The 11961-nt window shown below is 46.6% G+C and overlaps 1 pseudogene; it reads right to left on the minus strand.

The window, feature by feature from the left end:
• Window positions 1-10171: 10171 nt before the first annotated feature.
• Window positions 10172-11561, minus strand: LOC131906183 (phosphatidylethanolamine-binding protein 1-like; annotated as a pseudogene).
• Between the last annotated feature and the right edge of the window lie 400 nt (window positions 11562-11961).

An 11961-nucleotide genomic window follows, 5' to 3' on the forward strand; every position in this document is an offset into this window, starting at 1 on the left:
GAGTCACCCCAAAATGTTTTTCCTCTTTTACTCCATTAGTACTTGCAGCCCCTCTGAAGACTGAAGGTTGAACTCAGGATACCCAGACACGAAAAGCAGATTAGCTTCTTAGGAGTCCCACTGAGAATGGGCTGAACCTCTGCGTCAAGACTGATTGTGGAAAGCCAGTGTGGTCCCACCTGGACGTTGGCAGGGGAGGCGCCTGAAGCCATCGAAGCTCCTCCTTGCTCCTGGTGTCCTGATAGGTGTTCTGCACACTCTGGTTTCCTAACAGTGAGGTTTGTTCACCATGACCTGTTTCGCTCTGGAAAGTGAATAGCTCCTGTCTGCAGAGAAGGGATTAGATAAGAGCTTGAATGGCTAAGTTGGGTAGGATGGCTTCCTTTTAATCCCAGACAAGGTGTTACCAGTGGAAAATCCTGCAGTCATTTCATTTGGCATTCAACAAATGTACACTCAGTTCCAGCTGGAAGCACAAGTTCCCACCCTTTAGAATATGCAAGGAAGGGTGTAGTTAAGAAGTTATTATGGGACTTCCACGGAGATGGAGCAGTCGATAAGTGAGTACCCTTGTGCCCCTAAACCCAGCCTCAGGGGTTGGAGATAAAGAGGAGTCAGACAGAGCCCTAGGGCTTGCTGAGCAGCCAGCCTAGCTGAAGTCAGTGAAAGACCCTGTCTCAAAAAATAAGGGGCGGAGTAAAAGAAGAATCCTCTGGCCTTTGCTTGCATGTGCATGGGTGCATATACTCCCACCCAGTCAAGTGCAATATACCACACCCATATATGGGCAAAAGCAAAAAAAAAGGGGGAAGTTACCACATGGCTTGGCAGAGAAGCCATTTCAGCCTCTTCAGGGATTTAGTCAAGTGTCAGCATGTACAGTGTAACAGCAGAGTGTCAGCATGTACAGGAGAGTGTCAGCATGTACAGTGTAACTGTAGAGAGTGTCAGCATGTACAGTGTAACTGCAGAGTATCAGCATGTACAGTGTAACTGCAGAGTATCAGCATGTACAGTGTAACTGCAGAGTGTCAGCATGTACAGTGTAACTGTAGAGAGTGTCAGCATGTACAGTGTAACTGCAGAGTATCAGCATGTACAGTGTAACTGCAGAGTGTCAGCATGTACAGGGTAACTGCAGAGTGTCAGCATGTACAGTGTAACTGTAGAGAGTGTCAGCATGTACAGTGTAACTGCAGAGTGTCAGCATGTACAGTGAATGTGACTGTAAACAGTGTCAGCATGTACAGTGAGTGTGACTGTAAACAGTGTCAGCATGTACAGTGTAACTGCAGAGTGTCAGCATGTACAGTGTAACTGCAGAGTGTCAGCATGTACAGTGAGTGTGACTGTAAACAGTGTCAGCATGTACAGTCTAACTGCAAACAGGTCAGAAGGCTGCCCCTCCAAACCCATGAGTGAATTCTGAGTAACTTTTTCCTTTGGATTTCAGCAAGAATTCCCTTAAAATTTTTGTACTTACTTAATGTCAATATTTTTGTACTCTTAAGATAGGGTCAGACTGTAGCCAAGCTGGCCTTGAATTCACCACACTCCTCCTACTTCAGTCTTAAGAGTGCTGTCTTGGGGTTACAGATGTAAACAAGGAAGCAGTTGGAAGGAGGAGAATTGGGAGGTGCTGGGGGAAGGAAGGAGAAAGTCTTAAAACTATATTTAAATAAAAATGTATAAAAATAAATTTAAAAATTTTAAAAAGAACCAAATATATTTAAAAAGAACCAAAGAAGATATATTTTGTAGAGATGAAAATAAAAATGCCTCTCTTCTTTTCTGGAACTTTCTGTTTACTGAGCACTTAAAGTTAAATTCATTTGAGTTCAATTCAAAGCATACATGATGCTAGCCCTAGGAGTTAAAGCTTGCTTGAACACGTAGATGTTTAGAAATAGAGAGGAGAAAAGCCATAATTGCCTGAGGAGTTCTGGAAGGCTTCACCACGGAGGTGTCATTTGAATTGGTGCAGGCTGGGTTGGCACATTATTTTTTAATTTGTTAATTAATTACTTGAGAGACAGGGTCTCACTATATAGCCCTGGCTGGCCTGAAATTCATTGTGTGGACCAGGCTGACAGCAAACTCATGGAAATCTACTTGCCTCTGGTTCCTGGGTGCTGGGATTAAAAGTATGTGGCACCCAGCCTTTGCTTTCTTAACTTGGGGATCAGCCGGCAGACCTATTCAGGGAGTGATACAGAGCTTGTGCGGCTTGGAGGGTAGTGGAAGCCATGCTGGATTTGAAGCACAGCACAGGGCTGGCACAGAGAAGAGAGATCAGGAACACTGCCCACTCTCCCTCAGTCCCTCATTCCCCATCCTCCTTCTCTTCACTCATGACTTCCCTCCACTGCTAACTACTTCCTGAAAAGGCCAGATGTGGTTGCTTCAAAAGTGCCTTGCTGGCTTTCACTCAGGGAATTCTGTTTTCTAGCCAAAGACAAGGGCAGGCTTCTGTTTCCTGAGTCTCTTCCCATCTGGGCATCGCTGAGGAATCTGGAGATGTGGGATCCCTCCTGATCTCTCTCTCCAGTGGACCTTGGTTACGTGGTCTCATATTTCCACGCAGTAGTGCGATTGTGGCTCAGCTGCCCACAGAAACCCCTGCACCAGGACTGGTCAGAGTGGGAACTGTGATGACATTCTGGTTTCTACTTTGCCATTCAGTGGGAAATGGACACATTCAGGGAGCATGGGAATGCAGTCTTCAAGTCCCTGGAAAGAAAGGGAACGATAGTTCAGTGGTTAGACATCTCTGGAGAAATTAAGGAAGTAACTGTAATTTCCAGGCTAGAACTTATTTAAGATAACTTATTTGTTGTACCCAAAGCCCCTGAGATGCTCTAACAGATTAGGCCACACAGAACAAAGAATCAAAATAAGTAGTATTTAAACAAGATAGAAATTTGTTTTCCTTCACTTACAAGCAAAGGAAAGCAGTCCAGGACTGGTACAGTTAACTCCTCAGAGCCCCAGACTTTTCAGTCTTAACACTGTGTTGTCTCTGTGGGTTCCATCTCACAGCCCTGAGTGGTTGCACCATCTCCAGCCATTACACCCACATTCTAAGCAGCAGAAAAAGACAGTGGAGGGGAGAGAGCTGTAACCTAGCCATTGTCTTGTAGAGATTTCCTGGAAGCTTGTGTGCATTGGCTAGAATTCGGTGGAGGCTGGCAGTGTCATTTCTTCAGGCAAGAAGAGAAAAGACAGACGATGTAGTGGGCCACTGCCAGCCTCTCTTACAAATGCCAAGAGCAAGAGCACAATGGTGTGTGTGATCGGACAGTTGAAACGCCTGTTTTACTCTCCTACAGAATCCTTATCAATGGTAGGGTCCCATGAAGAGTCGCTCACCCTGTTCCAAAGGTTATGATCTGATTCTCGGTACCTGCAAGAATGCTAGGGAGAGGAGAGTGCACTCCCATTTGTTACCACTCTGGTCCTCCAGATTATGTGAAACCATCACCACGAACCGATCTTGCCTCTCAGGATTTCATCCACATAATGTCCACTCATCTCAGGCAGAGCATGAATGTCAAGGCCCTTCTGGAAGGACTTTCTCTGGTTCCCTGAACACAGGAAACAGCCTGTAGCTGTGTGAGTCCCACCCAAGAAGTGTCTGGCATGCTCTCTGGTGACAGTGAGCATGCACTTCCTCTGTAGCCTGCAGAGCATTAAGTGTGGTGACTGGGAAAAGAGCAGGGAGAAAGGGAGAGGCAGAGGAGGAGAGGAGCAGGAAAAAGCCAGCCATGAAGGAAGGTAACGGTGGCTGAAGAGGAAAGGACGGGAACGGGCCAGCTCTGAGCAAGCATCCAATGACTCTGTTTCTTTTCAGGACTCTTCCTAGTCCGTGGACACTGTCCCTTCGACTGTTCTCACGTCCTCATTCCCTGATGGTCCCCACCCTGAGTCATTACTGTGATCAAGCTTCTCCTCCTTCACCCCAATCAAAAGCAACATCAGTGCCTGTATCTGTGACTGTCTTTAGACGTTCACAAAGGCGGCTGCTGCATTTACACAATGAGTAATACACTGCAGGTGCCCTCTCTCTCTCTCTCTCTCTCTCTCTCTCTCTCTCTCTCTCTCTCTGGTTTTTGAGACAGGGTTTCTCTGTGCAACAGCCCTAGCTGTCCTAGAACTCACTCTGTAGACCAGGCTGGCCTCGAACTCAAAGATCCACCTGCCTCTGCCTCCCAAGTTCTGGGATTAAAGGTGTGCGCCACCACTGCCTGGCCTCTGTAGGTCTTCACAAGATGTTTTATTTCCAGCTCCTTCCTGCAAGTAAATGTGATAAGTTTATCCACTTCCACGGTTGAGGTTATATCCAGGTTTTCCTAGAAGTCATATTTACGTTGCAAGAGAACGTTCCTTCTTCTCCTTCTCTGTTTTCTCCCTCACCCGCTTTCTCCCTCCCTTCCTTCCTTTGATTTTTGTACACAAGATCTTACTGGGAAGCCCTAGCTGGCCTAGAACTCACTTTGTAGACCAGGCTGATTTTGAATTTGCAGTGATCCTCCTGCCTCTGCTTCCTGATTGCTGGCATCACAGGCATGTACTACCAAGCCAGGCTTGCAAGGGAAATGTCCAAGTCTAAAGTTGGAGATACATTAGTTGCTGGTACCTCCCCAGCAAAAGGAAAATAACTGGGGGAAGCTAGGAGGCAGGAGGTAGTCCTACGGTGGAGGGGCTATAGGGCCCCGGAGAGAAGAATGAAGAGAGATGTAGGGCTCCTTCCCCTAAACTGATATTACACGGAACCGGTATATGCCTAGACCAGTGCCACTCCATCATTAATACGTAGTAAATCATCACATGACAGGAAATGCAATGATCAATACTTCACAAAGCTTCAGGGCTAAGCCTGGTCTACCCAGTGAGTTCTAGGCCAGCCTGGGCTACAGAGTGAACCAAGTCAAAAAAGGAAAAAGAAAAAAAAGGACAAACAATACAGCATACAGAGGCAGTGGTGGAAACCACCATCTTTCAAACGGGAACAGGAGGGAGTCGTCATTAGACCCCGAGGCATTATGGTTACGGGGGTGGGAGGGAAGAAATGCCCAAGCCTCATGCCCCACCTCCAGTCTTTTGTCCTGTGTCTTCTGTTGTCCATGCTCACTGTGGCCCAGAAGCTTAAACTTCACGGAAACCAGGGTAACTCAGTCTAAAGCCTGTTGAGGTCAAGGTGAGGAAGAATGGAAAGTGGTCCTCGGGGGACAGATACCAAATTTAACACGTCGTTTTCAGAAGTTTATCTTTCAGCTGCAGAGGCAGAAACACCCACAGATCTCCAGTCAAAGGCAATAAGAGAAGATGATGCACACAGACAAAGTGAGGTCACTGATAGAGGTTCATCTTAGGAAGCCAAGGGGAGTGGAATGGGGAAGGACCCCCCTGGAGAATTTAGAGTTAGGGCTGTAGAGCGATGCAGAGCAGGTACTGGGGTCCTCAACAGCATGCATCATCTGATTCATTTCATTAAAAAGGTCTTTTTTTTTTTTTTTTTTTCTTTTTTCTGAAGAGCTGCTGGCAAGCCCTGAGTGTGGTGCGTACGTTTGAAATCCTCAGATTAGATGTGTCTGTCATCCAGGTCATCCTTCCGTCTTCCCATTTCTCCGTTCCTTCCTTGCAGCAAGCATGAGTTGAATCCTTTGCATGCAGCGGGCAGTGCACCTGGGATCATCTGCTCTTGGATGGTCTGGCCTCTTCCCAGTGCCTTGTTCTCCTCGCTCCGTGGAATAGCCTTTCCATGCTCCTTCTGAGCACAGGAACATTTCCTGGTTGCTTGTCAGGCAGCTATTGCTGCTGAGGGAGGAAAGGAAGACAATGCAGATTTCTGAAAGAGTGAGGCACAGGGGCACGAGAGCCCAGGGAAAGACTGGGTTTGCACACGTCCCGTAGGAGAACAGAAAGGCTGTAGGCGACAGGGAAGAGGGATCTCTGAGACACTGAGCCAGTGCCCCGTCTCGTGTCCCTCTCTTTTTTCACAAAAAAGGCTGGGACTGTAACTCAGTGGTAGACAACTTGCCCAGAAAACATGAGGTCCTAGGTTCAAATCCCAATCCTTCCCTATCCCTTCCCCCCAAAGTCACACAGTAGTACGAGTATGAAGCAACACAGGGAGACTATGGGACACTTGGCAGGAAGTTCTGACTGCTTATTTTGCTCAAGTGCCTCCCTCACCCTGTCTCAGGGGCCTGACTGTCTCGCCTTCTGCCAATGGTCTGAGACCTATTTCACCATTTCTCGGGGTGCGGTGGGGAAGCTATTTTCAGTCTACTTCACCTCTGACCCTTGGAGTCACCACTTCTTATCAGTGGTACCTGTGTCTAGTCTCTCTGTGACATTTCTCAATCTCTCTGTTCTTACTGCTGTGTGCTAGACAGTGCGTTCACAGCTTCTCTTTCCTCCCTCGTAGGTCTCCTAATAGCCACAGAATCTCCACTGAGCCCCGCCCCCACCTGGCCCCGCTTTTTACAGCATAGGGTAGATGTTGAAGTTGGCTTCTGCTCTTGCCTTTGGCTGGATGTCTGATCAGCCATGGAAAACATCTGGATCTTAGTTTCCTGTTTGTAAAATGAGAATGATACATAGTTCCTTTTTTTCCCCCCCCCCCAGGATTTGTGGAGATTGAGAATCTGTGTAAAATGCTGGCCCCCGTGTCTGACTCTGGAACAGTGTGATTTTTGTATTACTATCTTGGGTACTAGTGTTAGTATTAACCAGTATTGGTATTGGGTATTAATATCAGCATAACAAGGCTCGGTGTAGACGTCTTTGGAGTCCGGGTGCGGATTTTGTTTCCATGTCACTCTCTGTGCCTGGTCATATAGCTCTTCTAGCGTGGCATTGACTAACAGGTTTCACCATATGTACAAATAAAGTCCCTTGTTCCCATGAGGAGAACTGAGGGCAGGTTCCAAGCTTGTTATAGGCAACTATGGGCCCCTTCTGGACCTTCCTCATAGTCAGAGAACCCACGGATGCTGGAATTAGAGGTCCTTCGAGATATTTTAACTCACATGGAGAATCACTAGACTGAGAAAAAAAAAAAAAGAATCTTACAGGCCAGGTTCACATCAGGACCAGTGGCAGCACAATCAGAAGGTGTTTCTCTCAACTCCTACTTCAGTGATCTTGCCACCTAACAGGACTCTGTCATGCTGGATGTTCTCTATCTTCTCTCCTTCCCCCTTTCACTTTTTATCTATCTATCTATCTATCTATCTGTCTATCTGTCTATCTGTCTGTCTCTATCTGTCTATCTATCTATCTATCTATCTATCTATCTATCTATCTATCTATCTATCATCTATCTCACTTTCATCTATCTACCTATTATCTATCTCTCTAGCATCTGTCTGTCTGTCTATCTATCTATCTATTTTTCTATTTATTTATCTAACTGTCATCCATCTGTCTATATAGCTGTCCTCATCACTATGTCAGTCACCTTTTTCATTGCCATGACCAAATAACATGACAAGAAGCAATTTAAGGGTAGACTGGGTAGACCTAGCTCACATTTGGAGGGTGCGATCCACCATGACAGGAAAGGCATGATGGAGCAGGTCAGGGCATGACAGTGAGAACATGTGGCAGATGTTGTTGATAGCATGTACACCAGAAGTAGAGTAAAGAGAATGCCAACCCTCTACTTGCTTTCTTCTTCCCCCTTTTCATCCACCCAATTTCCAGTATGTGGGACGGTCCTCCTTCATCCAGGGCAGGCCTGCTCCCCTCAGTTCATCCTGTGTGGAGACAATGTCACAGGTACACCCAAAGGTGTGCTTCGCTAACGCCTTAGGCGTTTCTTTTTTTTGTTTTTAATGTCTGTGTGCAGGTCTGTGTGTGTGTGTGTGTGTGTGTGTGTGTGTGTGTGTATGCATGTGTGTGTGTGTGTGTGTGTGTGTGTGTGTGTGTGTGTGTCTGCATCTGTGTGCCTGTGGAGGCCAGAGAACAATGTCATGTCTCATCCTCAGACATGCTATCATCTCTCACTGGCATCGAGCTCAACCAAGCAACTAGCTGTGCATCAAGCCCCAGGAACTTTTGGATTTTTTTGTTTGTTCGAGACAGGGTTTCTCTGTATAGCCTTGGCTGTCCTCGAATTCCAAGAGATCCACCTGCCTCTGCCTCCTGAGTCTTAGGATTAAAGGAGTGTGCTACCACCTCCTGGCCGACTTTTCTCCTTTTTTAACCTCCCGGTGCTGGTAATACAGTGGTTCACCACCACGTCCTGGCGTTTTCACCTGGGTTCTGGAGCTCGGTCCTCATGTTTTCAAGGCAAGCACTTTATGGATTGAACTGTCTCTCTATTCCCGAGACATTTTTTTTTTTTTAGCACAGTGGACTTGGCAGTGCAGATTACTGTCACACACACACACACACACACACACACACACACACACACACTCACACACATCCACACATCCACACATCCACCTGTCTCGTCTAACTCATCTTTCTGAAGCTTTCCTAAGTTTAGGCTTTTTCAGATCCCTGAGTTATGAAGAGTGGGGTAGCTTCACACACTCTTTCCTGTGCCTTTTGTAAGTGCAGCAACTGCCTACTTGACTGGCTTATCAGGACCCTGCATCAGTTTCTTTCTCAAGGTTTCCAACTCGTTATTGTCACAGACCAGTTCTCCTGGTTAGTTTGTGAAGCTAGTCTGTTTCACAGAGGGGCTGTCAGCTGACACTCTCCATAGGCTCCCCTGTGAGTTGTGAAGGTCTGGGACAGTTTACCAAGAACTTTGGTTTTTTTTTTTCCCCAGGGGCCCTGAGACCAGCCTGATCCTATAATACCAGCGAGCACTTTGGAGAGAGAGAGAAGGACCCTAAGCAAACAGACCCACGCCCTGCTTCTATCAACACAAATATTTCTGCCCTCGGCACACAAGGATCAAGTTCCCCAAATTCCATTTAATTTCCTTGGCTCCTGTATTGAGTTACAGCCGGGCCACAAGGGATCTTGGCACCAGAGGCTTGCAAGGAAAAGACTGTTTGGTTGAACTTTGTTGCTCAGTTCTACAGACATTGTAGGGTCAGATAAGGTTGTGGGTGGCCCATTAATTCTCTCTACATGGTGTTCCGAAGTGAACCTTAACTCTGCCACACTCTGAGATTCCCTGCTCTAATGATTCCCAAAACAATGAACAGCCATCCCAGAGTCCATGCCAAGCTTTCTCAAGAGCTCTCTTCTCATGCCTTTCTCCCAGCTATATGCTTCTGTAAGAAAAATTGTTTCAGCTTCTTTGAAGACTGTAGCCCCAAGGCAGCTGCTTGGAGGCATATGTGTACCCTGTCTGGTTGATCACATGAAAAGGTGAGAAACAGAGTTCCGAATCTCATTCTTTCACTGCAGGGGTTTCAGTGAAAGCTGTGGATATAGTTTCTTTCCAACTTTAGTGTCCTAGTTAGCTTTAACTGTTAACTTTACACAGCCTTGAGTCACCTGAGAGGAAAGGCCCTGTAGAATAATTGCCTAGATCAGATTGGTCTGTAGGTGTGTCTGTGGGACATTGTCTTGATTGATAATTGATGTAGGAGGGCCCAGCCCACTGTGGGTGGCACCATTCCCTGACCAGTGATCTTGGGCTGTATAAGAAAACAAGCTCAGCATGAATCCCAAAGCAAGCCAGGAAGTAGTCTTCTGTGGTTTCTGTTTCAAGTTCTTGCTTGAGTTCCTACCCTTACTACCCCTAAGGATGGACTGAGGCCTGGAAGTATGAGCCAAACAAACCCTTCTTCCCTCCCCTAAATTACTTTTAGTCATACTAGCAGTGTTTTATCCCAACAACAGAAAGAAAACTAGAACACCCTGATAGCTATATGCTTTGTATTGCTCTATGTGTGCATGTGTATGCATGAATACTCAAAAACCAAAGCAAAACATCAAAAATCCCCACAAAACCAACAAGCATGATGGTACATACATATAATACCAGCACCAAGCAGATAGAAGTTGGAGGGTCAGAAGTTCGAGGCTAGCCTAGGTTACATGAGGCACCGTTTCAAGCAACAAAATTAAAACAATAAACAAATAGTAAGAACCCAGAAAACTTTAAGAAGTCAATCTACCAACCAACCAGTCAAAGTAGATCCAACAAATGAGTTCAACAAGGTTTTGAGATATAAAATCAATACCAAAAAAAAAATCCATTGTATAGGGTTTTTTCCCTTTTAAATTTTTATTTGACAATAAGCAAACAGAATTAACATAAGCAGCTCCAGATTAGCTCTTCTTGCACCAGTGAGGAGCAATTGACTTAGCAGGAATTGAGTTAAGGCCTCCTGTTAACTGTCCAGGACTGCAATCCAGGACTGCAGCAGGGCGCCCTGGCCAAGCCAGGGCTCAGCAAAGCCATCTTCCTCATTGCTTTTCCCAGCTCTTTTTAATGGAGCCACAAGACACAGATACTTGTTTAGCTGTACTGTCTGGGATTATCCAGGATGGGAAGTCTCCGGTTGTGCTGGCGGGAGACAGGACTTAGAACGAGTCTCATTAGATGGGGCCACCTGTGCAACAGCTCCTGGTCAGAGTGGAGGCTGAGGCATCGCACCTGTCTCTTCATAAGGACGGATGCTTAGCCATCTTCCCGTAGACCTGGTCTTTTTACTTGGGTTTTTTTTTTTTCTTTCCTTCTCTGCTTTTGGAGTTACTATCTTTTTATTAACAATATAACAACCCCATCATAGTGCCAAATATTCACCAGATGGAGCTTAAATTTGATCAAAACAAACTGGGGCATGCAATTATTTAGTCTTTAGGGCAAACAACAAGAAAGAGTCGCCCCTAAACTACCGCCCTACAACAGCTCGAGTCTCCCCTTTGCAGGATGGGAGTGAGAAGAGGAGAGACGTGCCACTCATTGTTCAGATGACACCGCAGGGGGGTGGCCAGGACCGTCAAGTGACTGACTCTCTATTTCCCAGACAGCTGCTTGTGCAGCTTGGGCACATAGTCATCCCACTCCGCCTGGTAACACGTGCCGGCTACCGGGGCTCCCAGGTGATACTTCTTGCGGAAGGCCGCCACCTTGAATTTGCCGCGGTGGTCTCCTGACCAGTTGCTGAGAACAGGCTAGTCACACTTGAGGGGCTTGTCCTGCTCGTACACCAGCCAGACATAGCGATGGAGGCCGGTGCCACTGGGAGGTCCGGAACCCACATAATCCGAGAGGACCTTCCCACTGCTGATGTCGTTGCCCTTCATGTTGACCACCAGAAAATGGTGCCACTCCCTGTACTTGGGGTCTTTCCTGCTGGGGGAACATCGGGGTCTGTGAGGACCAAGGTGTAGAGTTTCCCTGGGTCAAGGCCATCCCATGAAATGCTGCTGGGTCTATTCTTAACCTGGGTGGGCGTCAGCACTTGGCCGAGTTCATCCACCTCCACCCCACCATAGGTGACCCGCAGTGGGTGTCGGGGCCGCTCATCTACCTCCTGTAGGCTCAGGGGCCCGGCCCACTTGCTGATGTCTACCGGCATGGCTACAGGCTGTGGTGGCGGTTGGGTACGAACAACTGGAACCCACGTGCTGTGCTGAGAACTGCCTGGTGACCACGTGAGCCCTGCAGCCGCGGGGAGCACACCCCTTTGTATTCTTATATACCTCAATGAATGATTCAAAGAAGGGTATTAAGAAATCAATTCAATTTTTTTAAAGTGATAAAATTAAAATATTCAAGAACAAATTTGACAAAAATTGTGAAAACCATAATGTAAAAAGTACAAGAGATTGTTGAAAGGTACTGAACAGGCTTTAAATCAATGAAAATCACTCCATGTTTGTGGGTAAGACTTAGGAGTTAACAAGAAATAAACATCCTTTAAGATGGTGTGTGGATTCAATGAAAGTCCTATCTAAACGGTTGTAGGCTTCTTTTTAGAAACTGTTGAGTTTAAAATTCGTATGGATGGATTTGCAAGGAGCCAGAACAGTTAA

The sequence above is a fragment of the Peromyscus eremicus genome, chromosome 3 (genome assembly GCF_949786415.1).
Source record: "Peromyscus eremicus chromosome 3, PerEre_H2_v1, whole genome shotgun sequence".
Lineage (NCBI taxonomy): Eukaryota > Metazoa > Chordata > Mammalia > Rodentia > Cricetidae > Peromyscus > Peromyscus eremicus.